This window comes from Psammomys obesus, unplaced genomic scaffold (assembly GCF_907164565.1).
Source record: "Psammomys obesus unplaced genomic scaffold, mPsaObe1.curated_primary_1811, whole genome shotgun sequence".
Lineage (NCBI taxonomy): Eukaryota > Metazoa > Chordata > Mammalia > Rodentia > Muridae > Psammomys > Psammomys obesus.
The window spans coordinates 14,391,654-14,418,703 of record NW_026596244.1 but is presented as its reverse complement, the minus strand read 5'-3'; the positions used below and the strand labels follow the sequence as shown (position 1 = coordinate 14,418,703).

At 45.7% G+C, this 27,050-nt stretch overlaps 1 long non-coding RNA gene across 2 annotated transcripts; it reads left to right on the top strand.

Moving 5' to 3' along the window:
• Nucleotides 1-2,387: 2,387 nt before the first annotated feature.
• On the top strand, nt 2,388-27,050 carry LOC129668574 (uncharacterized). Of its 2 annotated transcripts, XR_008718939.1 has the most exons (5): nt 2,388-3,021; nt 3,638-3,747; nt 5,249-5,396; nt 9,961-10,280; nt 10,387-10,514. It is a non-coding gene; the product is annotated as an uncharacterized LOC129668574 (long non-coding RNA). The 2 variants fall into 2 exon arrangements; XR_008718940.1 differs by lacking the exons at nt 9,961-10,280; nt 10,387-10,514 and adding an exon at nt 26,651-27,050.

The window sequence follows — 27,050 nt, the reverse complement described above, 5'->3', positions numbered from 1 at the left end:
TTGAAGAAAGAAATTAAAGAAAATATCAGAAGATGGAAAGATCTTCCATGCTCAAGGATCACTAGGATTAACAGTAAAAATGGCCACCCTTCCAAAAACAATCTACAGATTCAATGCAATCCTTATCAAAATTCCAACACAATTCTTCCAAGAAATTGAAGGGACACTTCAGCTTCATACATAAATACAAAATACCCAGAAACATGCCTGAACCCTACTGGAGGCCTCACCATCCTGGTATCACAAATTGTGCTGTAGAGCTATAGTAATAAAAACAGCATGGCATTGGTGTAAAGCAGACATATTAAACTATGGAATAAATTTGAAGACCCAGAAAAAGATCTACATTCTTATCAATACCTGATTTTTTTTTAATAAAGAAGCCAGAAATACACAGTGGGAAAAAGACAGCACACTCAACAATGATTCTGATCAAACTGGATAGCTTTATATAGAAGAATGCAATAGATCCATACTTATCACCCTGCACAAAACTCAGCCTCAAATGCATCAAAAGCATCCACATAAGGCCAGATATGCTGAACCTGATAGAAGAGAAAGTGGGGAATAGCCTTGACACTTTGGCACAGGAGACAACACAGTTAGCTCGGGCTCCAGATCAACAATTAACCAAGAGAACCGCATGAAGCCAAAGAGCTTCTGCAAGGCAAAGGGCACCACTGTGTTGACAGATCATCAGGCTTCAAAAGAGGAAAAGAATTTTTTACCAATTACACATCTAACAGAGGTCTAACATCTAAAATATATAAAGAACTCAAAAACTAGGTATCAGGAAAACAAATAACCCAGTTTAAAAAGTGGGGGTACATATCTAAACAAAGTTGACAAAAGATGAAACACAAATGGCTGAGAAACTCATTAAAAAAGTTCAACATCCTAGTTATCAGAAAAATGGAAAACAAAACTACTTTGAGACTTCATCCTACACCAGTCAGAGTTGCCAAGATCACTGAAACAAACGACATCTCAGGCTTGTGAGATCCCACTGCTGGTGGGAGAGTGAAAACTTATACGGAAATCAGTGTAGAGATTGCTTAGAAAGCCGGGAATTGATCTACCTCAAGATCCAGCTGTACCACTCTTGGGTGCATAGCCAAAGGATGCTTCATGCTGCTACAGAGACGTGCTCAGCCATGTTCATGGCTGCTCCACTCATAATAGCCTGAACAGACTGGATGTCTGTCAATGGATGTGTGTTTTAATGTGACACATTTACACAATGGAATGTTACTCAGCTGTTAAGTGAATTCACAATGGTGATCTGCCTTTAGGACATGCTAGAGCAATGGGCCACCAAGCTTGCGGTAGTAACCGCTTGACTTAAGGTCTACGCCATGAGAGGGAAGCCAAACCCGACACTCTCGGGTGACCAGAACCTAGCAAGACGCCTCGCTCAGCCTCCTCCGGCAGCGGATGGAGCGAATACAGAGACCCACAGCCAGACATTAGTCAGGGAATGAGAGACCCTGGAACACTCAGCCCTAACGTGAGGTCTGCATCAAAGTCCTCCTCCTGGGGCTCAGGGAACCCTGCCGAAGAGAGGGTGGAAAGAGTTCAAGAGCCAGAGGGGGTGGAAGACACCAAGAAAACAAGGTCCCTAAAGCCAGCACCATCAAAGCACGTGCAGACTCAGAGACTGAGGCGGAGCACAGGACTGCGTGGGTCTCCACCAGACCTTCGAAGATAGCCGCAGTTCAGTGCTCTCCTGGGACTCCTGAGAGGGCAAATGAGTAGGTCTCTGTTTCTTGTGCCTTCTCTTGTGCTTTTTTCCTTCTGTTTGTTTGGTTTGTCCAATTCCAATGTGTTAGTTTTTGTTTTATCATATTATATTATATTTCATTTTTATCTCTTAGATGCTTGTTCTCGAATGAGAGAAAGGAATCCAGTGAGAGGTGGGAGGAGGACCTGGAGGAGTGCAGAAAGGGAAAACTGCAATCAGTACACATGTGAGAAAAAGTCTGTTCTCAATAAAAGGGAAAAAATAGAATACAAGATCTAAAATACCCCAGATATAAAAAATATCTGTTGCTTTTTTTTAAAAGATGAAACCCATAGGTAAATGGACGGAGCTAGGTAAAAGCATTCTGAGTGAGTAAGCTAACCCTACAAGACAAACATGGTCTGTCGTCACTTCTATGTGGATGTTTCATCTTTGACAAGCTACACTGCATACAGCACAGAGGTTAGGTGCAGAGTAAGAAGCTAGCGAGAGGGCTGGGTGATGGCGAAGGGTTATGGAGGAGGAGGGCTGGGTGGTGAATGGTTATGGAGGAGGGGTGGAGTTAGAAGGGGAGGATCAAATGGAAGGGGAGAAGGAGGTGGGGGGAATAAAGAGGGACTAAGGCTGTTGAGGGGTCACATGGAAACGTAATACAGGAGAAACCTCTCAGAATAGACACACATATAACGGTGATCTAAATGAAATAGATCACAAATAACGGGGGAGGCCGAGCCCCGGCCGGACATCTCCCGACACTAAATGAAGCTTTGGGTTCTGGGAACCGGCTGCAGATAATTGAGTTGTTGGGGAAAGGGCCCCATTTTAACCCACAAACAACCCAGAGTGCTGCCAAGGTTATCAGCTGCTCTCTCCAAAGCGACGCGGCCCCGCTGCCGAGGAAACACCTGCACACCTCAGCAACCGCGGGGGCCGGGCTGGGGCCGCCTCCGGCCTCCCCTGCGGACCAGGGTCTGCCGTGCCGGGAGCAGCCGGGCTGCACGACGCGCCCCTCGGAGGAGTAGCGCCGCACAGCGCGCGGCGGTCGCCACCCAGTAGCCCATGGAAACTGGCTGACTACCGCGAGCGCACTCCGCGAGGGGCCTCGCCCGAGACCGCCCTGGTGGCCGAGAGCCCGGAGAACAGAGCAGCCCAGGTCTGCGCCAGTTCACCCAACGATTCCGTCACCACCGAAGCTTCCTCCGCCAAGAGGCGGGACCAGACACCCTCAGCGGACGGCGGACAGCGCGCGCAGAGTGGGGACCTTCCACGCTGATTGCTAGGTGAGATTCTCCATCAGACGCTCCCTCGGGGTCAGGGAAAGGAGGCTGGAAGGTCGTGAGAGCCAGAGGAGTGGAGGTCCCCCAAACCCAGGCCGGACACAGAGGCCGCAGCACGCGCGGGCGCGGGTCTGGGGAGAGGGTCGCAGCGCTGGCTGGCGGAGGAAGGGGCGCAGCTCCCACCCGCAACCCTGACGCCATCTCCAAGTGATGACGCCGCAAACCCACTGGGCATACAAACCATTCTACTGGCAGGCCCGTGTCCAGCGTGGATGGCCAACACAAACTGAAGTCAATGACTGTTTGGAAGGCCTTTATCTCCTAACACTTTATCAGGGCTTTAAATAAGAAATATATGTATTTAAAGCCCTGATAAAGTATTTAATTATATATCATTTAAATATGTTTAATATAGTTAAATATTTAAAGGTCCCTTGTGTATATATTTTGGCTTCCAGTTTTGTGTTTTTTATGGGATTCCAGTGTGTACGAATATGGTCTCTATGTTTATGTTTGCGGTTTTTCTTTAGCACTTTTTCTTCTGCTTATTTATTTGTGTTGTCTCTATTTTGTTTGTTTTTATTTTATCTTACTAAATTTTCAAATGCCTGTTTGACAGAGAGAGAGAAACCCGGGCTTATTGGACACACCTGGAATCCCAGCTCTGGGTAGGTAGAAACAAGCGGATTCCTGGGATCCCGGAGTCAGCCCGCTAGTCTAGCCTACCTGGTAAGTGAGGCCACTGTCTCACAGATAAAGTAAAATAAAGTTGAGAGAGCACCTAGGACACCGCACAGGGCGTGGTCCTCTGGCCTCCACACACACTCATTCACATGCGCCCGCGTTTGTACGCAAACATCACACTCTTTATTCTCAGGGTGTTTGAAGGAAAGGCAGGACGCACCACAAGCGAGTTGGAGCTTCTTCCTTTGCACGAGACCCTTAAGGAATTTGTGATGCTTTCACCCTCGCTTTGGTAGCCCAGATAATCTGGACACAGAGAATGCATCTTCTGGAAGTGGACCGGGACCACATCCAACCAGGCGTAATCCTGCCGTCCGGTCAAGACACCATCTTCTTCATCCTTATTCCAGCTGTGGCTTCGGACGTGGCCCCTGTTGCTCGAAGGCATAGATTAACTTTAAGAGACGCTGCTCCTGTTCCCTATGGCAGTTGCACTCACTTCAAATGCTGAGCTCTGTGTTCCAGAGACTGAGAGGATAATTTATTTCTGCGTTTTATATACAAGCCTCTTTTATATATGTGCATATGTAAATGCAAACATTTTAAGATATTTTTCAGAGAAGGTTTCTCTGTGTAGTCCTGGGTGTCCTGGAACTCACTCTACCAGGCTGGCCTCAAACTCAGAGATCCACCTGCCTCTGCTTCTCAAGTGCTGGGATCAAAGGTGTGTGCCCACACACAAGGCCATTTTAAAGATTTTTTTTTTTTTTACCACTACTGCTTCTTGAAAAATAAAAAATAAAAACAAGTAAACAAACAGGGTTTTCAAGATCCTTATTTTAGCCAAGCCTATGCAAGAGAAAACCCTAAGTATTTTAAATTGTAATTTTGAAAACCTACTCTGGGCTTATCCAGGCAGCTTCGAGTTTACAGGCCGTGTAACGGGTCTGAGCTAGGTAAAGAACAGCTGCCCACCTCTATCGTGACAAAACACCTGGCATTTGCAGCTAGCTGCTCTTTCACTGAGCATGCCTCAGGGTCAGCTGGCACTCCGGCTCTCACGGAAGAGGTTTCATGAAGTTTTCTAAAGTAAACCCGTGGTCTCCTCACAGCTTCACACTGGCCAGATTGCTGAGCTATAATTAGCTGGGTGGACAGCCTTTTCTTTTCCCTTAGGAGCTCATTTTCTCCTCAGTCACTTCTATGTCCGCCCTTCAGAGGGCGTTGCTTGGTGAAGCTAGAAGGAGTGATCTAGACTCCACGGCCTTTTGTTTTCAGTGCAGCCCCGAGGGCGTCTTCTAAGACCTGTTGTTTTATGCTGGTCTGTCTTAAAGACGGTAGCCTGGGTACCAGTATCTAGAACACGTTTCTCATATGTGTCAGCTCCAGGTAAAACATGTTTCCAGCAAATACATAGGTTAATGTGTTCTGTTCTCTCCTAAAGTCTAATCTGTCAGCCTGCAAGATGCAGCTATCATTTCAGTAATTGAATTGTGATAGTTAAATTTCCGTCCAACGGATTTCCAAGACATTTTCTTCTTTTCAGGCATACTCCTGGTCTTCGTTTGTAAGGTATTGTGGGGTCGTCTGTAGAATGGCTCCAAGGCAAACCCATCCTGTGGAGGTGACTTGGAAGTACTGAGTGTGAGAGCTCAGGCTGAGAGGCTGGAGTCGGCCAAGGCGGCTGCCTCTAGGTACGTGATCCCACTTTCCCTGGGAGTCAATACAGTTCACTTAACACTGCTCTCACAATAGGGCACTTTGGGGGGTAGTTATAACGGGTACATAACCCCTTCCCACTGGTCCATTCTCGAGACATAGTCCAGAATTCCAGACCCTAAGTCCAAATGCATCTGCTGTCTTTGAAGACAACTAGTTTACCTTTAGCTGCATAGGCGAAGTCCTATGCTGTGAGTCTCTGATCGGCTTCCGGGAATCCCCAAGCCGCTGTGTATTTTACACCCGATGCATCACCCTGGATGCCTTTGATAGTGTCTCCCTTGTCCTGTGACCCATCAGGCAGGTTAGTTGAGCCGTTTGCTCCTCTACCACACCACCAGGGGGCGCACCGACTCCAAATACATGCCATCTGGGTGGGACAGTCATTTGGAGAATTGGGGTTTTCTGCATAAACGGACCAGTTTCCTGATTGTCCCAAATTTTGTTAAATTGTGCACGCAGGTGTTGGAGGTTTTGCTTTACTTCCAAGCATACCCAAATCAATTCTAAGCTAGGCAACACAGAGAGGTGTATTTTGGGACTGTAGCGAAATCAAATTTATATGTGCCCAAAGCCCGGTTTTCAATCCTGTCACGAGGCAGGATTTTAGAAGGGCGAGTAGCTGGGTTTGTTTTACACTTCTTGGTTGTGGTCTTACAAGAGAGTATCTAAGAGTTCAGTAAACACAAGTGGGTATTACTGTGTGTCCCGATACATTCCGAAAGCACTAGAATTCTGTGATGATGAGGTGTCTGGTGGAGAAACTAGAACTCAGCCAGGACCAAGGCATATATGCTCCTTACCCACTTTTGTCCTCGCTTCCTCCGTCCCCACCCGCCCCTGGCTATCCTTGATATCTGTTCTATTCCCCGTCTCAGGGAGATCCATGTGTCTCCCCGTGAGCTCTCCTTGTCACTTAGCCTTTCTGGGTCTGTGGATTGGAGCGTGATTATCCGTTAGAGTTAATATCCACATACCAGCTTGTCTTTCTGGGTCACCTCACTCAGGATGGTTTGTTTTCTAGTTCTATCCACTTGCCTGCAAATTTCATAATGTTATTTTTTAACAGCTGAGTAATAATCCCAGTGTGTAAATTACCACATTTTCTTTATCCATTCTTCAATTGAGAGACGTCTAGGTTGTTTCCTGTTTCTGGCTACTATGAGTAAAACTGCTATGAACATAGCTGAGCAGTGTCCTCATGGTAGGACGGGGTGTCCTTTGGGTATATGTCCAGGAGTGGTATAGCTGGGTCTGGAGGGAGATTGGTTTCCAATTCTCTGAGAAATCTCCAGATCGATTTCCAAAGTGGTTGTACAAGTTTGCACTCCCATCAGCAATGGAGGAGGGTCTCTTGTCTCACATCCTCACCAGCATGAGCTGTCACTTATGTTTTTTATCTTAGTCATTCTGATGGGTTTAACAGGGAATCTCAAAGTTTTGATTTGCACTTGCCTGATGGCTAAGGATGTTGAACATTTCTTTAAGTGTTTCTCAGCCATTTGAGATGTGTGGGGAGGGTTGATATGGGGGAGGGAGCTCTCCTTTTCTTGGGGAAAAGGGAAGGGGGAAGGAGGAAAGAAGAGGGAGGGAGACTGGAAGGAGAGGAGGGAGGGGCTCAGGAGATGTAATGTAAATAAATGGAAATAAAATAAAAAATTTAAAAAGAAAATCAACAATATAGACAATATATAGAGAGAATATCCAAATTAACAAAATCAGAAATGAAAACATAACATAACAGCACACACTGAGGAAATTCAAAAGAATCAGAAATGAAAACATAACATAACAACACACACTGAGGAAATTCAAAAGAATCATTGTGTCATACTTCAAAAACCTGTGCTCCACAAAATTGGAAAATCTAAAATAAATTTTCTCAATATACAATATATACCAATTACTAAAGTTAAATCAAGCTCAGATAAACAATTTAAATAGACCTATAACTCCTAAGGAAATAGAAGCCATTAAAAGTCTCCCAATCAGGGCCAGGTGGTTTTAGTGCAGAGTTCTACCAAACATTCAAAAAAAAAAAAAAAAAAAGCTAAAATCAATACTCCTCAAATTATTCCACAACATTAACAAATTTATTTTATGAGGCCACAGTCACCCTGATATCCAAACCACACAAAGACTCAACAAAGAAAGAGAATTACAGACCAATTTTCCACATGAGCACTGATGAAAAAAACAAACAAACAAACAAACAAACAAAAAAAACAAAAACAAAACCACTCACAAACTGAATAAAGTTCATCTACCATGATCAAGCAGGCTTCATCTGAGAGATGAAGGGATGGTTCAACATGTGAAAAATGTGTCAATATAATCTACCAAATAAACAAACTGAAAGGAAAAAGTCCGAATGATCATCTCACCAGATGCTTAAAAAGCCTTTGACAAAAGGCAAGGCAGCCCTGCCAGGAGGAAGTGATCCAAAGGCAGGAAACTGAGTTCATGTTAGAGACAGATCCTGCCTCCACTCTCCAGGGGACCCACATGAAGACCACGCCTCCCATAGGCCAGATATGTGCAGGGGCCGAGGTCCAGACCATGCGAGCTCCTTAGTTGATGTCTCAGTCTGTAAGCTCCCAGGGTCTGGGTTAGTTGACTCTGTTGGTCTTCTTGTGAGGTTCCTGTCCCCTCCAGGTCCTTCCATCTTTCCCCAACACTTCCACAGGACCCCCAGAGCTCCACCCCATGCTTGGGTTCAAGTCCCAGCATCTGTCTCCATCTCCTGCTGGCTGGAACCTCCCAGACTATAGTCAAGCTAGGCTCCTGTCTGCAAGCACAGCAGAGCATCATTAATAGTGTCAGGGGCTGCTCTCTACTGTGGGTCTCAGGGTGGGCCAGGCATTGGTTGGATGTTTCCTCAATCTTTGTTCCCTTGTCATCCCTACACTTCTTATAGGAAGGGTAATTTTTGGATCAAAGGTTTTGCTGGTGGGTTCTTGTTTCCCTTCCTCCACCAGCCCTGCCTGGCTAGGAAGTGATCACTTCAGTCTTCATGTCCCCCCCCCCCCCCCGGGAGCCTACCCTGTCGAAGGCTCTTGTTCAGGGCTCTCTCACCTCCCAACCCCCTTCTCCCCAAATCTGATCCCCACCCCCCACCCTTGTTCTCCTCCCCATTCCATCTCCTGCCGGTTCCCTCTCTTCACCCACTTCTGCCCTCTCTTCCAGTTCCCTTCTGTGGGACGTTCCGGCACCCTCCTTGCGCCTTCCTTCTATTTAGTTCTTTGTGTCTGTGGATTGTAGTATGGTTACCCTGTAATTATAAGTGGTCTAATATCACTTATAAGTGAGTATATACCATGTGTGTCTTTTTTCCTCCGGGATACCTCACTCAGGATGGTCTTTTCTAGTTCCATCCATTTGCCTGCAAATATCATGATTTCCTTATTTTTAATAGCTGAGTAGTATTCCACGATTTCTGTATATATTCTTTGGTTGAGGAACATCTAGGTTGTTTCCTGTTTTTGGCTCTTATGAATAAAGCCTCTATGAATATAGTTGAGCAGATGTCCTTGTCGTATGGTGGAACCTCTCTTGGCTCTATGCCCGTGAGTGTCATAGCTGGGTCTGAGGTAGAGCTACTCCTGATTGTCTGAGAAAGCGCCAGGTTGATTTCCAGAGAGGCTGTACAAGTTTGCACTCCCACCAGCAGTGGGGGAGGGTTCTTCTTTCTCCACAGCCTCTCCAGCATGTGCTGTCACTTGAGTTTGTTGTCTTAGCCATTCTGAGAGGTGTAAGATGGAATCTTAGAGTCGTTTTGAGTTGCATTTCCCTGATGACTAAGGACATTGAGCTTTTCAAATGCTTCTCAGCTATTCAATAGTCCTCTGTTGTGAATTCTCACTTTAGCTCTGTACCCCAGTTTTTAATTGGATTATTTGATTTGTTGATGTTTAATTTAAGTTCTTCATATGTCTTGGCTATTAGCCCTCTGTCTGATGTAGGGTTGGGAAGAGCCTTTCCTCTTGTTTGTTTGGTTTTTTTTGTTTGTTTGTTTGTTTTGTTTTGTTTTCTTTATGCTCTTCTGGCCTGAGGTTACCAGCAAGTTCTCAGATCCAGTAGGGTGTCTGCTGGGGTTTTGGCTGCCTGTGTGGCCTCTGGTAGAGCAGGAGGTTCTGGGTCTGGGTGTGGTCTCCGGGTTCTGGCTGGTGGCATAGCTTTGGGTCTTCTGCTGGACTTGGAGCAGGGTGTGGAGAGGAGCTGTTGGTGAGACAGGAGGCCCTAAGGCGCGCGGACGGGCTGTGGGTGCGATCCCAGCTAGGGTTCTGCATCTCTGTGTGGCGTGGGTAGAGCAGTGTGCTTCTGCCAGAGTGTGGGCTGGGTATGAAGACCGTGGGAGGGCAAACAAACAAACAACAAACAAAACCTTTAGTTAAAAAGAATACTCCAGGACGCCCCAGGGCAGAGAAAGCCACGGTGAAGCAAACCTTGTAGGGCTCAGACAGAAAGCCCAGGTTCGCCAGGAGCCCAGAGCCATTCTCACCGCAGAGTGACGCACTCGGCTGCTCTTCCTTCCTCCAGGTCAGCTATGACAGCATTCATCATAGTACAAACACAGGTTCACGCCGCACATGTGGAGAAAAGAGCAACTCATCAGCCCTTTGCGGCGTCCAGACTCCATCCGTCATTCCTTAGGCCTGCGCACTGTAAGCAGAGCTGTCCCCCTTCTGGGTGAGCCCGTCGCCCGGAAGCCTTAGCTTGAAGATGAGACTGGCCGCCCTCTCTGAGGCAGCAGCCTTCACAGTCACCGGGACGCTCCCGTGAGAGACACGCAGGCCCAGAAATGAAAGAACCTAGCGCTCCATCCTGAGAGGCAGTGTCGCACCAGCTGAACAGCAGTGGTAACTGGGTTTGACTATTTCGTTTTTCTGTCATGATATTCCACAAATGTAAATTAAATTGCAGTTTCTTTCTAAACTTACTTTTTATTCTTGTTTTTTTTTTCAGTGCTAGGGATAAAATCTAAGGCCACATCCGCGCTAAGCAACACTCCCCCAAGACTCTCCAAACCCTGTTAACACGTGGTTAGTAAACGGCTAAGAATGGCACTTGTATACTTTTCATTGATCAAAAAAATTTTGGCATCAATAATTTTTCACAAATTCACTTTTGTATCTTAAGGTACAAGAATAGAACAGAAGCGCAGAACAGCAACACCTTTCCCCCCACAGAGCTCAGAGGCTACAAAGAAATCCAAATGGATTTTAAAGACCGTCGTGATTAGTCCACGTTTTCTGTCAGAAGTCTGTAAGCACAGCCAGGGCTCATAAATACAACAAGGAGGTTAAGTCAAGAGAGTTCTTGCCTCAGGCTCATCGCCTCTCAATGGGGAGCCAACTCACATCAGTTTAGGCAAAAATAAGTGTGAACATTTACTGGAAGTCTGTGGTAGAAGTGACAGTTTTTAAATGTGTCAGAAGTTCTCTGCTCTTTCTCCATACCCTTCCAGATTTCTATGCTGAGGAATGAAGAGAATGAGGAAGCTATAAGAAATGAGAGGAAGGCAAGAGTGAGCAGGAACAGCAAGACATAAATCCATGCGTGTCAGCATCTAGGGATGGGTTTTAGTAGTCCCAAAATAGGCAGAAGGAAGTGAACACAGTGAAAAGACGTTTTCAAAATGTTCTCAAGGACCCAAGATAAGATGGGAATTCATTTTAAATAAACTTCGAGATGCTTCTTCACGGTTCTCACAAACACTGGGTCACAGGAGGGCCCTATTTCTACCAGAGCTCTGCTAGGAACTTTTTTATACTTCATTTCCAAGCACTGTCTACCAGGAAGAATTATAAGCATCTTGCTCGGTCAGCCATCCTCTGCCCCATTCCCATGAAAGGTGCTTTCTCCTCAGAATGCCTTTCCCTCTTCCCCCTGCCCCCTCTACTCCTTCTCCCTCCTCTCTCCCCCTCCTCACTTCCCTGTCTCTCAACCCCCTTCCTTTCCCCTCCCCCTCTTCCTTCCTCTTGCCCCTCCTCTCTCTTCCTCCCCCTCCCTGCCCTTCGTCCTCTTTCCTCCCCTGCCAGCCATGAGATGAAGACTACATACAAAGCCTTATGGAGCAAACAGTGAGTTTTGACCACACTTCCGGATTCTTCTGGACAGAGCTGTGACAGACCCAGCTGGAGCCACTTCTACCCTGAGTCCAGTCTTTCAGGGATGATGTTCTTCCTCTCCCTCAGCTGCCTACAGTGAGTCATTTACTGCCCTTGTTTCCCTCTGTAAAGCGAAGATGATAGCAATTACCCAGCAATAGCAAATTACTATATATGTGTACACATATACATGCATACATACATATACACATGTATATATGTTCTTGTTAGGACCAAATAAGACAATGATGAAGTGCACAGCAGATTTTATATGAAAGAGGTTTATTAGATAGAGATGAAGAGAAAGAGAGAGAGAAGGAAAGATTGAGACATAATAGGGAGAAGGGGGGCGCTCTGACAGAGAAAGGGGAGAGGGCAAGAGAGCAAGAGAGAGACAAAGTGGCTGCTTGATCCTTTTAAGGAGCAACATAACCACGTCTGCCAGGTGTGGTTACCTGGCCTGGGACACATGATGACATCATCAGTTGCTAGGCAACCAGAATCAGGCTGCCAAAACACTAACAGGTCTCCAGATCACCTCCCCCAAAACCTTGATGAAACAATAGGTTATACAAGAAAGCTTGGAGTCTTAACATTCATCTCATCAAAGTGGCTTTTACCCAAAGTCCTCCAAGGCAGTGTAAATAAAGGAGAGACCAAATCAATGCAGAGGTCAAGCTTCTGGAATGGCTGAAAATGGTACCAACTGGATCACAGTCACAGAACAAAACAGGCTGCTGTGCATCTTGAAGGAAGGGTTACAGTTAAATGGCTCAAGACCAAGGGCATGGAAGCTCTCTGATGTAAATCCTGTGGTATGGGAAGGGTCCATTCCTCCTGGAATGAGTGAGAAGTCAGAGAACCCACACATGGGCTGACAGATGGACATCTGTACCCTGGGCAGATGGTATCATTTAGCCAGTATAGGTCTTGTGACTATGGCTACAAGGAAATTGAAGATTCCTGTTTCTGCAAGTAAGGCCCTCTGCAGCCCAGGAAGTGTCAATGCATTGTCTCGTTCCCAGGAAGGAAGGACGGACACACACAACACTTGGACGCCGCTGTAATCATGACTCCACATGGCAACCCTGTACCTACAGCCTGTGTCTGTAACGCTGCTGGCATGGGCGCATGCATTCTCCCTTACTGCTAGGACACTAAACACATGCGTTAATTTTAAAGTGAAACTTTCAAAAGTGTTAGAGGAGTAAAAATGAAACAAATCTCTTATCTACAATCTCACTGCTAAAAATACATCTAAAAATACATCTGCATAATGTTCTACAAATATGTTTAATATCCATGACTATTTAAAGCTACAAATTAAGCCCCCAATGAAAAGGTCATTTTTAAATACATTTCCGGTGTATCACAGTGTGGACCTTACGTCTGGGAATGGAGGAAGGATGTAAAACTAGATGCAAAGTTGAGCACGAATTGTACACATGCTAACCCATGAGTGGGCACCCATGGCGTGCATGTGGGTGCTGGCACCTCAGGAGACCCTGGGGTAAGCTGTAAGAGTCCCGTGTGCCAACTGTTAAGCATAGAGATGACAAAAAGCCAGCAGAGAGTATTATCAATGCAAATACTCTGACATCACGGCCCTGACTGCTGCCTATCTGTGTTATCCACGTTTTTATAAGGACTCTAGCAGTGGATGTGTTACATACTAGAGCTATCTGCTGGCATTTGACAGCAGTTTGTGTTTGTGTAAAACTATAGATCAGAGCTGGGCAGTGGTGGCACACATCTTTAATCCCAGCACTTGGGAGGCAGAGGCAGGTGGATCTCTGTGAGTTTGAGGCCAGCCTGGTCTACAGAGCAAGTTCCAGAACAGCCAGGGCTATACAGAGAAACCCTGTTTTTAAAAACAAACAAACAAACAAACAAACAGACAGACAGACAAACCAGGGATGATGCACACCTGTAATCCCAGCCCTCAGGAAGGCAGAAGCAGGTGGATCTTTGTGAGTTCAAGGCCAGCTTGGTCTAAAAAGTGAGTCCAAGACAACCAAGGCGGCACAGAGAAACCCTGTCTTGAGAAAAACAAACAAACAAAAAATCCCAAACAAATCTATAGATTATGATTGCAAAGAAGCAACTAATAATAAACTAAAATTAGGGATGTACTTATTTTTAAGTATTTCTATTTGTAATGACTTTAAGTAATTTTAAAGCAAAAAATAACAAATATTCCAGGGAAGTATTACAATTTTCTGAGGAACTCATAAAAAGTATTTCTCTCAGGGCTGGAGAAATGGCTTGGAGCCTAAGGACAGGTCAGTGTGGGGTGGGGTGGCCAAAAGAAGGAGATTGGTGTCTCAGGTCCCTGAGCGTCAAGAGCAGAGCTTTCATTCTGTCTTATCAGATCAGGTAAGGGCAGGCTGTCCTGGGGTGCTTTGGGGAGCCTCCCCGTACCTAACCCCGACTCTTTGCCATTCTGTCAACCCAAAGCAGGGTTGTGCCTTCTCCGATTTCCGTCACAAAGTCCTTTTCTGCATCTCCTTTTTTCTTATTTACAAATTCTCTTTCTTACGGTGACTCTGATTATCCGCAAAGTATTAGCCCACGTGCTAGAACCTAGAGCACACGGGCGGGCGGTTTTTCCTCCTGTTAAATCAGAGCTAAGCCATTATCTGAACACTTGAAATGAAGAAAGTCCTCGCAGCGGGAGCGGAGGCCGCAGCTGGAGGCTTGTCACTCGCCTACACTCTGAACCCGGCCTGTGGATCCTCCCACCACTCCTGTTTTTCAGGACAATAAAACAAAACAATTACTAAGCATTTTTGCCACTCCATATAATTAACCAGTCCCACACTGTGGAACAGAAATCCAAGATGTCCGAAATAACAGGGGGAATGGATAATACCAGCTTTGACAAAAACAAAACAAAAAAATCTTTGGACTCTGTGGGGAAGTTTCTACAGTGTAAATGTGAATGAAAATTCCTGAAAAGAAGTTGGACTGGTTGTGAGCTTGAGAACAAGCAAATAAACAGCAACAGTAGAGCTCCCGGGAGGAGCCTGAATCTGCAGAGCTGATGGGCTGACGGGAACGGTGCAGGCCCAGGGGCTGATTCCCTAGCTCCGGCTAGTGTTAGCTTCTGGAACAGCCATGCCTAGCCTGACTGCGTCTGCGCAAGCCCCTCAGGATAAATGAAAACCTCTCAAAGCTGTTAACTTAGAACACTGGCTTCTGCTAGTCCCAGAGCCAGAATTCATGAGACAGCATCTCAGGTGTAAGAACAGCTCCTGCATCTTGTTGCACCCTGGGCTACCCTCGTCTCTGGGCTACTCACCAATGTCTTTTAAACATGCCTTGATTTATGACTTTCTTTGTTCTGTAAAACTATAAAAGCTTCATGAAACTGCTTCCATGCCAATACATGGAATTTAGGGGAAGCTAATGTTCCCTGGCCAGGGTCATGCACAAGGACTCCAGAATAAACTCTCTTACTCCCTTTAAGATGAAAGCTGTGGTGTGTTACACTGGCCACACTTTCCATGAACCTGAAGTACACAGTAAGGTTGGGGAAGATGTTTAAAAAATAACATATGACTTTACTGCATTATTTAAACAACAACAGCAAACAACTAGCCAATGAGACCAGTGGGCTAGCTTTGACTACAGAGATACAGATTATGTGACGTGATTTTGATGCCTGCAATTTTTTTCCTCTACCTTCTACCTACGCACACTTTCAAGTAGCCTAAGCAGTGGGGGATGATCCCGTCTCCCCAGATGCAGAGGTGATTCTTGTTAGAGAATCACGCAGTTCGGCTTGCATGAAAAGGATTCAGCAGTGTTTTATCAATCAGTTACCCCTCTGCGTCGCCCTTCAGGGGTGGAGCCCAGCTTATACCCAGGCGATTGTAGACGGCTTAACCCTAAGAGTGCAGGCAGGCTGGAATAACGGTGATGCTAGTGTGTGTGCTTTGACCAGAACAGCTAGGCAGGCCTTGCAAGGAGAACGCGCGCAGTAATTACAGGCACACACAGGAGTATGAGCACTGCAGGCCTCCGGTGTCACCCGGTCTTGGGACCACCTGTTGCGTCCCGAAGAATGGCTCCATTGCTAAGCCACGGAGACAGCAGGGGCCCGTGTGGCCTCCAGAAATTTAGCCTTCACACCTACCTGCAAGTACATCCCCGCTCAGCACATTAGGAAACCAAACCTAGCAAAGTCTGAAAATTTGCCAGAATCCCAAGGTTCCTGTAAGATGCTGTGCCTATCATAGGCCAAACCTTTATTCTACACTGAATGGAAAGAAAAAAGAAAAGAAAGAAATCGGAAGGAAAGGCCATGACTGCTCTTAGGTATGGTGCGCTAGAGAGTTTACTGTAGGTAGAAGGGAGAGCAGAGGTGGAAGCAGAGACATCTGGCTGAGTCCAGAGCGGACATGACCCAGAGCCCTGTGAGGACAGGGAGGGAGGGAAGATGGGGACCAGGTGCGGCAGCCAGGAGGGCAAATGGTAAAAGGGGGAGGACAACCAAAATGGCTGGGATATACGTATTGGGCTGAAGAGCTCGGGGTAGAGAACAGGGCATCTCAGCCCTACCCCGTGACGGGTTGGACTGAGGGCGCTGGGAGCACCGGGGGCCAGGCCCAGTTTGACAATGGTAAATAGGCGCCTCCGCCATTTGCCCTGGGCTTTGAGACTAATATGTTAATATACGTAATGCTGGAAAGCTTTCGGTTTAGTTTTTAGGAGACAGTCTCACTGTCCAGCTCTAGCTGGCCTGGAGCTCATTTTGTAGACCAGGCTGGCTTGAACTCACAGATGCCTTGCTGCCTCTGCCTCCTGAGTGCCGGACTAAAGCAGGCACCACATGCCCAGCCGTAAGGCCTTGCCTTTTAAAGGTTTAGCCATTTACCGTTCGCATGTGTGTATGTACGCCTACATGGCTTTCTGTGTACCGCATGCATGCTTGTGGAAGTCAGGAGAGGGTATTGGGGCCCCTGAAACTGGAGTTATAGGTGATTGTAAGCCCGATGCAGGTGCTAGGAAATGAACCCAGGTCCTCTGTGCGAGCAGCAGCCGCCTTTAACCACCGAGCCATCTCTCCAGCCCCCACGGGACGGGAAATGGGAGCAATTTTCCATGAGTTATGCAGAACAAGTTTAACACAGTGAGCAGTGGTTCCTGAAGTCACTGGGAAGCTGTTCCAAAGTCGTGACTCAAGCAACCGGACTTGAGAAGGCATGACCATAACTAAGTGAAGGACTTAGAAAGTAGGGATGAGGGAACTGAAGACAGACTTCATCCTCCTCCCCCTCCCCACATGGAGAAAGCTGGGGACACAGCTCTCAGCTGCCTAGAACCCAGTACGGGGGTTCTGCTGCCCTCGGCCCCTCCAGCACTGCCCCAGCACGGTGCCCAGGCGCACATGTACTGTGTGTGTTACATACATTTTAAAGCCTCATACTTGAGGACTTTGCAATGGAATAAGGCAATAGTGAAAAGAATGCTCTCTACCTTTGCCTCCCAAAGTTCATACATGTTTAACAAAGCCTAGGAATTTATTTTAGGAAATGAAAATTTCAGCTTTTCAAAATCTATAATAGAGAAAAAATATTCTAGGTAAATAATAAAGTAAAAGTAAAACCAACCAGTGAAGACTGTCTGGCCACTCTGAGTGGGAAAGGAAGGTTTTCAAGTTGGTTAATGGCTGTGGAAGCTATTGTTTAAGTTACACCACAGCCTGATGTGAACATCTGATATCTGTCAGACAATGTTTAAAAATGTCTGCTGGACAAGGGGCATGGACAAGAGGCGTGTGCCCGCTCACCTGTGCAAGGCCCCGGGTTCCATCCCTAGCAAAACAATGTAATAGTCAAAAGAACAAACCAATCAATAAACTTACATTGTTCACAAGAATGAACGCTCATGTTTTTCTCTCCTCCCATCATCTCATATCTTCAATGCACTGGATTTTTACTTTTAAAATTTATTTTTAAAATGTAGCGTTTCAGTTTCTAAAAGCTTTGTTTTATTTTTTTATTTCTTTAATTTATGTTTGCTTGTGTGTGTGCCCTCTGGGGCCAGCAGAGGACATCGATCTGGAGTGGAGTTACAGGCCTCGCTGGGCTTGCAGGCCCAGATCCTGACACCTCCAGAAGAGCACGCAGCTGAGGCACCTCTCTCTGCTCACTCATCTCAAATACAAACACATAGTCTTTTTTCTCTGCTCAGCTTCTGACGTGTTTATTTTCTGTCCTTCTCTGTCCCCATTTCCAACGAGCAGCCAGTCATGACCATAAATGCCTTCATCTACCATACCTTTCCTTAGAAACTTTTTATAAAATAAAAAATAATATTAAAAAGTCCTGACAACATTACGAGACAAGGGCCCTCCAGTGACACCGCTGAGTTTCTTTTCTGTTGGCCGTCTGCTGGTGAGGGCGCAGCCACCCTTAAGATAGTCTCTTTCCCCAGTGTGACTCCACTGGAGGAAAATTTATTTTCAAGTGGCTCTCAATTGGAAAAAGCTCTGGGTCAGTGTTGGAATCTGTGGATTCCATGTGGTGCAGACTGTGCAGGCCCTGTGCGTGCTGCCTCATCTCCGAGTGCACACGTGCTTTGGTCCTGTAGGTTTGGGGGCCTTATTTTCCTGGTGTCTGCCACACCTGCTGGCTTTAACACTGTATCTACCACCACTTCTGAAGGGCTCCCTGGGCTCTGAAGGGGGGGATTTGATGGAGATATCTTCTTTAGGCCTGAGTGTTCTAAGGTCTCTCGGTCTCTGTGTTAAGCCTGGCTGTGGGTCTCTGTGTTTGCTGCAGAAGGAAGTGTCTCTGAAGATGGCAGAGCACGGCACTGATGTAAGAGTATAGCAGAACGTCATTAGAGGTCATGATACTGCTGCACTGTTTGTTTCATTCTTTACGGCAGTATTTGGCTTTACCCTAAGTGCCTGGGCTATCAAATTCTTGGTCACTCAAGCAGTGTCGGCTGTGGGTTCCATCTCATGGAAGGGGCCGTGAGCTGAATCAGATATTATGGTCGCCCCCACAAGCTTTGTGCCTCCACTGCACAAGCATAGCTTGCAGGCAGGGCGCCACTGTGAATCAGAGGGTCTGTGGCTGAGTTGGTTTTTACCTTTCTCCTCCGGCAGGGTGCAAAGTCTCTTCCTATCCCAAAGATGCTCGCACGCTGGGGTGAAGGTTCTGTGTAGGTGCCAGCGCGGCTCCATGATCAATGCAGGTGCTGTCTTCAGCAACCGGAGAAGATTGTGGAGAGCAATCTATGTGTCCTGACAGCAGCCTGGCATGTTTGGGGATTCCTACGGGACCCTTTTGGCCAACAGCTCAATTGGACGTAACCCAATCCTGATCATGGACGTGTCATTTGGTGACAAGACACATCCCATTGGAGCTCTGTCTGGCTGTGATTTAGCGACTTATTTATGTAGCCTTCACATACAGACATTTTTATGAAACTTCTACTGTCTTAGGTTTTCCTACCCCTCAACTGGCCCTTAATTTTACCTGTCTCTCCCTTGTCCCTGTTAGGTCTCAAAGAAACCCCAGTCACACTCAAACATGGTGGTGCCTATTTAACACATCAAAGCAAACACCAGCAGCCAGGTTCTTCCCCCAGATGCTCTTCCCTATATATCCCAGCCATTTTGGCTACCTGTGTCTCTGTCTCTGGTGTTCTTGGCTGCTGCTCTCGGCTCTCGCTCTCCTGACCTCTTGGCTTCTGGCTCTCTCCTTTCCTGTACCCCCTCTCCTCACAAGGCCAGGTTCAGTCTACTATAGATCATGTTCGGTCTGGATCATCCCAGACTCCTCTGCCTGTGCTCGACACTCAACCCAAGCTGGACATGGTCAAGCACGCCTGTGATCCCAGCACTCTGTGAGACAGAGGCAGGTGGAGCTCCAAGTTCAAGGCCAGCCTGGTCTACAAAGTGAGTCCAAGACAGCCAAGGCTATACAGAGAAACCTGTTTCAAAATAAACAAACAAAAACCAAAAAGCAAAATGAACAACAACAACAAAACAAACCCCCAAAACTCTTAACCCCTTAGGAGCAGTCATGTCTTTCTTTTGTTTCTTTTTGTCATTCGATCCTACTCTTCCCCCTTTCCCCACTTGATCTCTTCATTCCCGTCCTACCCCCATCAATCCTTAATTATCAGTCTATTTCCCTTCCCCAGGGAGATCTAAGTGCTCCTCAGTCCCTCACTGGACAGCTAGCCTCTGTGGTTTTATGGATTGTAGCTTCCTTGTCATTGATTTACAGTTAGAATCCACATGAGAGTGAATACATACCATATCCGCCTTTTAGGTTCGGGTTACCTCACTTGGGATGGTTATTTTCTTGTTATATCAATTTACCTGTGAAGTTCATTTCTTCCTCCTCCTCTTCCTCCTCCTCCTCTTCTTCTTTTAAACAGAATAATCTCCCATTGTGTAAATGTATCCATTCCTCTGTTGAGGCCATCTAGGTTGTTTCCAGTTTCTGACTCTGTGGCTCTGTGGCTCTGTGGTAGGGATGAAGAATCCGTGGGAGTTCTCCCAAGAGTGCTGGGCCTTGAGCTGAGATCCGCTCCCTGCTCCTGAGGAGCTCCAGGCTGGTTAAAGTTTGCAGTCCCACAGCGACGGAGGAGGGGACCTCCTTATCCCACATCCTCACCAGCTCGGGCTGCCATGTGTTTCACTGATATTAGCCAATCTGGCAGGTGTAAGATGAGATCTCAAAGTGGTTCTGATTTGCGTTTCGGTGCTGAAAAAGGATATGAAGATTTCATTGTTTCCCAGCCACTTGTGTTTCCTCTTCTGAGAATTCTTTGTTAAGACATGTACCCCATGTTTAACTGGGTTATTCGTTTTCTTGATATCTAGTTTTCTGAGTTCTTTATATACCTTGGATATTAGCCCTCTATCAGATGTACAGCAGGTAAAAACTCTTTGCCCATTCGGTAGGCTGCCATTTTGAACGACAGTGTCCTTTGCCTTACAGAAGCTTTTCAGCTTCATAAGGTCCCATGTATTAGCTGTGATCTTATGCCTGTGCTGTCCATGCTCTGTTCAGCGTGCTGTCTCCTGGGCCAATGTGTCAAGTGCCTCTCACTTTGTCTTCTATCCATTCACGGCATCTGCTTTTATGTTGATCTTTGATCATTTGGCGCTGGATTTTGGGCAGGGTGCTAGGCATGGCTCTCCCTGGATTCTTCCACGTGCAGTCCTCCAGTTAGGCCAGCTCAATGTGTGGAAGAGGCTTTTTTTCTTTTCCTTCCCAGTGTGTATTTCTGGCTTCTTTATTTAAAAAAAGTCAGGTGTCCATAGGAATGTAGATTTATTATTAATTAATTAATTTTGTTTTTGAGACAGAGTTTCTCTATGTAGCTTTGGCTGTCCTGGACTGTTCTGTAGACCAGGCTGGCCTCCAACTCTCAGCAATCCTCCTGCCTCTGCCTCCCTGAGTGCTGGAATTAAAGGTGTGCACCACCACAGCTGGCTGGAATGTAGATTTATATCTGGGTCTTCAATTCAATTAAATTCCATTGATCAACGTGTCAGTTTTTGTGCCAGTACTATGCTGTTTTTATTACTATAGCTCTGTAGTACAGCTTGAGATTTGGTGATCTTTTATTATCTGCAGTTCTTTTATCATTCAGGGGTGTTTTAGCTCTCCTGGGGGTTTTCTGTTTCCATGTGAAGCTGAAGTTGTTCTTTCAACTTCTGTAAAGAATTTCAGAAGTTTGATGGGGATTGCATTGCATCCATAGATTGCTTTTGGCAGGATGAGCATTTTCACTATATTGATCCTACCAAACGATGAACACGGAAAATCTTTCCATCTTCTGATATCTTATTCAGTGTCTTTCTTGAGTGTGTTAAAGTTTTTATTGTACAAGTCTTTTACTTGCTTGGTTGGAGTTACAAAGATATTTTATATTATTTGAGGCTATTGTGAAAGGTGGTGTTTCATCATTGATTTCTTTTTCACTCCCTTTGTCATTTTTATGTAGAAAGGCTACCAATTTTTGTGAGTTAATTTTGCAGAAAATGTTTATCAGCTGTAGGAGTCTCCTGGTGAAGTTTTAGAGTCACTTATGTATAAAATCATATCATCTACAAATATGCTTTGACTTTTTCTTTTCCATTTATATCCTCTTGATCTCCTTGTTTATTGTTTTAGACAAAATGTCAGTTACCACACTGAGTAGCTATAGAGTGGGAAACCCTTGTCTTGTTCCTGATTGTAGTGGAATTGTGTTGATTCTCTCATTTGAGTTGATATTGGCTATGGGCTTGCTGCAAACAGCCTTTTTACATTGAGCTAATTTTCTTATGTAACTAGTTTCTCCAAGACTTTTATCATAAAAAGGTATTGGATGTTGACAAAGGTTTTCAGCATCTGATGAGATGATCATGCGGTTTATGTCTTCAGTTTGTTTATATGGTGGATTACATTGATCAGTTTACACATGTTAAACCATCTCTGCATCTGTAGAATGAAGTCTACTTGAGCTTAGTGGATGATCTTTTTGATGTGTTCTTGGATTCATTTGCTTTGTTAGTATTTTAGTCACATTTTTGCATCTATGCTTGTAAGAAAATTGGTGTATAATTATCTTTCTTTGTTGGGTCTTATGTGGTTTGGGTATCAGGGTAACTGTGGCCTCATGAAATGAATTGGGCAGTGTCCCTTCTGTTTCTATTTTGTGGAATAATTTGAGGAGCATTGACTTACTTCTTTGAAAGTCTGGTATAATTCTGAGCCTAAACCACTTGGTCCTGGGCTTGTTTTGGTTAGGAGACTTAATTACTGTTTTATCCCTGTAGGGGTTTTAGGGGTGTTTAAAATGCTTATCTGATCGATCTTGATTTAACTTTAGTAAATTATGTGTCTTGAGAAAGTTATCCATTTCTTTTAGATTTTCCTATTTGGGGGAGAATCCTTGTGACTCTTTCTGTATATCCTGGGTGTCTGTTTTTATGCCCTGCTTTTCATCTCTAATTGTGTTAGCCTGGATCTTCTCTCCCTGTCTTTTAGTTAATTTGAATAAGGGTTTGTCGATCTTAATAATTTTCTCAAAGAACCAACTTTCTGTTTTAATTCTTTGTATTGTTCTTTTGTTTGTTTGTTTCTACTTTATTGATTTTAGCCCTGAGTTTGATTATTTCTTGCCATCCATTCCTTTTGGGTGTGATTTCTTCTTTTTGTTCTAGAGCTTTTCAGGTGTGCTGTTAAATTCCTGGTATGAGATCTCTCCATTTTCTTTCTTTTTTTTAATGTAGGTTCTTAATGCTATGCACTTGTCTCTTGGGATCACCTTCATTGTGTCTTTAATGTCTGAGTATGTTGTGTGAGGGTCTTGCAGGCACCATGCAGGGAACTGAACCCCAGGAAGAAGTGAGAATGAAAACCTGGTGCGGATTGACTTCATCAACTTGGATCAGACTTCCAGGAGTCGACTGTCTGGTGGTTCATTGTTGGCGTGTTTGAAACACAGAACAACCTGGTTGTAGTTTCCAGGCACGTTCAGTCCAGCCAGCCCCGTTCCAGGTGCACAGTAAAGGTTCGGCCACATAGACTCCCCTCCAGAGGACATGTGGGTGGGGTGGGGTCTAAGCGGAAAGGCCTAGAATCTCGTGTGGTCTCTGACTGGTAGCGTGGAGGTCAGCCGGCCACGTAGTCACGTGACATCTCCTCTAAGCCTGGGTGACAGTCTAGGGAGTCTGGGATGATCACGCTGGGGAATTTGGGCGAGGTCCGCCTCTGCGGCAGAAGGAGACATGCTGCGGGACTGGCTCTCCTGGTTCTCTGTGCATGCCAGGAGCTCGTGCCCCAACAGAGCTGGTTCATCTTCTTTCATTCTAGAAAGTTTTAATTTTTTTCTTAATTTCTGTCTTGACCATTTTCCATTCAGTAGTGAGTTATCCAGTGTCTATGAGTTTGTAACTTTTCTGTTGTTTCTATTGTTGAAATCCAGCTTTAATCAGTAGAGATCAGACAGGATTTAGGGAGTTATTTCAACTTTCTTTTATCTCTTGAGACTTGCTTGTGTCTGAGTATGGGGGCAATTTTGGAGGAAGTTCCATGAAGTACTGAGAAATATTCTTTTGTGTTTGGATGAAATGTTCTGTAGATATCTATTTTTAGGTCCATTTGGTTTATAAGGTCATTGGCTCCATCATTCTCCTGTTTAGTTTTTGTCTCTGGATGCCCTGTCTGTTGATGAAAGTGGGGTATTGAAGTCTCCTGTTGGCACTGTTTTTAAACTCTGCTTTATTTGGGGTTCCTTAAGCCTCTACCTCCCTTCTAACCTCCCAACCCTAGGAATGAGAGAAAGAAGGTGAGAAGGGAAAGGGGACATGGCCCTTTTTAGACTTAGTTCCAGCTGGTTAGGGTCAGCGGGTTTTGGGGCAACGCCAGTCTCATCACCAGGGTTCCCAAGAGTCCAGCACGACAGACAGCAAAGGGCAGCAGTGGAATGAATCCGCAGCCGCCTTCTTTTCCTGTCTGCCTCCTCAGACCTCCATTTTCCCTCTCTCTGGGCTCTCATACTTATCCTTTCCCAGAGTCCTCAGAATTCTACTCTCTGCAGCTGGCAAAGCTCATGCCCCTCTCTGAGCCTCAAGAGGGAATTATCAGCTATGGACAAACTAAAAGCAATCCCACATCCCACACATAACACAACTGAGATTTTCAAGAAGCCAGTCCTTCTGCACAGCCCCCACCACCAGCGTGTGGTGGTCAGGGTGTGGCTTAGGCTGTAGTGGTGTTTCCTTTATGAACCTGGGTGCCCTTGTGTTGGGTGGGCAGATGTTACGAATTGCAGTGTCCTTTGGTGAGTATGTAGTGTCCTCCCTGTCTCTTCTGATTAGTTTTGGTTGAAAGTCTATCTTGTCTGATATTAATATGCTACATCAGCTTGCTTTTAAGATGATTTGCTTCAGATATCTTTTTCTACCCTTTTATCCTGAGGTGATGTCTATCCTTGGTGCTAAAGTGTGTTTCTTGGTTGCCCCGGAAGGATGGGTTCTGTTTTTGATCCAGTCTGTTAGTCTGTGTCCTTTTATTGGGAAATTGACCATTGATGCTGAGAGATATCAATGAGCAATAGTTGTTGATTTCTGTTGTTTTGCTGTTGTGGTGGTGATGGTGGTAGTGTGTGTTTGTGTGTGTTTCCCCTCCTCTCATTTGCTGATCTGGTATGATTTATTCCTTGTGGTTTTGTGAGCATGAGTTACCTCTTTAGATTAAAGCTTTCCTCTAGCACTTTCTGTTGGGCTGGGTTTGTAGATCAATATTGCTTAAATTTGGTTTTATCATGGAATGTCTTGTTTTCTCCACCTGTGGCGATTGGAAGTTTTGCTGGGTACAGTACTCTGGGCTGCTGACTGTGGCCTGGAGGACAGATATCTGTCCTTGCCCTTTTGGATGTTAGAGTCTGCATTGAGAGGTAGAGTTTTATTCTAAAGGTCTGCCTTTGTGTGCTACTTGGTCTTTTTCCCTTGCAGCTTTTCATACTATTTCTTTGTTAATTATGTTTAGTGTTTTGATCATTATGTGCCCAGGGGAATTTCTTTTCTGGTCCAGGCTGTTTGATGTTCTGTATGTTTTTTGTATCTTGATAGGTATTTCCTTCTTTAGGGTAGGGACAGTTTTTTATTTTATTTTATTTTATTTTCAGTGATTTTTGTTGAATATCTTTTCTGTACCTTTGACCTGAATTTCTTCTCCTTCCTCTGTTCCTATTATTCTTAGACTTGGTCTTTTCAAGTGTCCCAGATTTCCTGGATGTCTGTGCCATGATTTTTCTAGATTTAACATTTTCTTTGATGGGTGTGGGGGTATCTATTTCTTCTACCTTGTCTTTAATGCCTGAGATTCTCTCTTCCATCTCCTATATTCTGTTGGCAAGCTTGCCTCTGAGTTTCCTATTCAAGTTCCCAAATTTTTTCATTTCCAGGTTTCCCTCAGTTTGGCTTTTCTTTATTGATTCTATTTCCACTTTCAGGTCTTGAACTGTTTTATTTATTTCCTTTCACTTCTTGGTTGTGTTTTCACAAATTTCTTCAGGGATTTATTATCATTAAGGATCTCTCTCATAGCCATAAAGGTTATTTTAAAGTCTTTTCTTATGCTTCAGCTTTATTGCAATTCTCGGGGCCCACTGTGATGGGGTTCTGGGCTTTGGTTGAACAATTTTGTCCTGGCTATTGTTGATTGTGCTGTTTTTCCCTGGCATCTAGGCATCTGGGTTTGGGAAGATTCTCATTCGAGGTGGTCTTTGTTGGGTGGAGTTTTTGTTCCCTGGTTTCTGATGCCCACTCTGGTTCATAAGAGGCGGTGGTGGCTCTGTGTGTAGGGAATTTGGGGGGGATCGTGCTAGGTTTGGCTGCGGGGGGTTCTGGGTAATTGTGTTTCTAGATATTGGTACTGACACTTAGGAATGAGGACAGGAGGAGGACGGCAGGAGGGAGGCAAGCCCTGTGTTCCTCTAGGATCTGCATAGTCCCCTGGGGATGAGGCAGAACGTAAGGAGAGGCCAGAGTCTGATCCAGAGCTGGGGATGAAACGGGGAGTTGGATATGGAGGGGAGGAGGTGGGGGAAGATCTGAGGCTTGCCTATCTGCTCTCTTGGCCTACTTGCATCCCGGGATGCCTGCTGGAGGTGGGGATACCAGGATGGAAAAGGGGCAGGGAGGAGGGGTCTTTCAGCAGGTGGCCTGCCACAGTTTGGGGCGAGACTGGAGGGTTTAGAGGAGAGGCAGCGGTAAAGAGCCCCAGCTAGCCTGCCTGCCCCCCTGAACACTAGAATTGGGGACTGGAATGCAGCGATGAGTGTGGGGTGGAGGAGACTTGGAGGAGAAGAGCTGTGTGATCCGCTGGAGGTGAGGGCAGGAGGAAAGGAGGCTGTAGCACGTGGTCTTCTGCCAAGCTGGGGTGAGACTGGCCAGCCTTGCTGGCAGCTTCCCAGCGGTCAAACGTCTACAGTCTTGACTCCTGATTCCTTTTTGATTCCAAGAAATTCTCAGAAAACTCAACCAGTAAAACAACAACAGCCCTAAACTAAATAACAGAAGTGTAGTGGAAGTTTTGGTGTCTTTAAAAACTCAGTTATGTTATGTAAACATGTTTTTGTTTTAATCCCAGGTGTAGGATATGGGACTGACTCACAGCAGCAAACTATTTGCCTCATGAGGGCTCTGAGAGGGGCTGTTTGCCAGCTGAAGATAGCTGAATCCTGAGGCCTCTGAGAGGAGATATGGCAGAGCCCGGAGAGTGTTGGGGGCTCCGAGGAAGAAGAAGGCTGCCCCCCACCCCGCCCCGCTCCTGGTTGCTGCTCCTGCAGCCTGATGAAGAAGTTGGAGATCTCCTGAAATGAGGATTGCCCCAAGTCACCAACAACCCTAACCAGCAGGAAGTAGCCAAGAGAACTCCGTCCCCTCCCCCACTAACCGCCTTTCTCTCCTACCTGCTGTCGGGGTGTTGGAAAGGGATTGAGGTGAAGGGAGGTAGAGGCATAAGAAACGTAAATAAAATAGATTTTAAA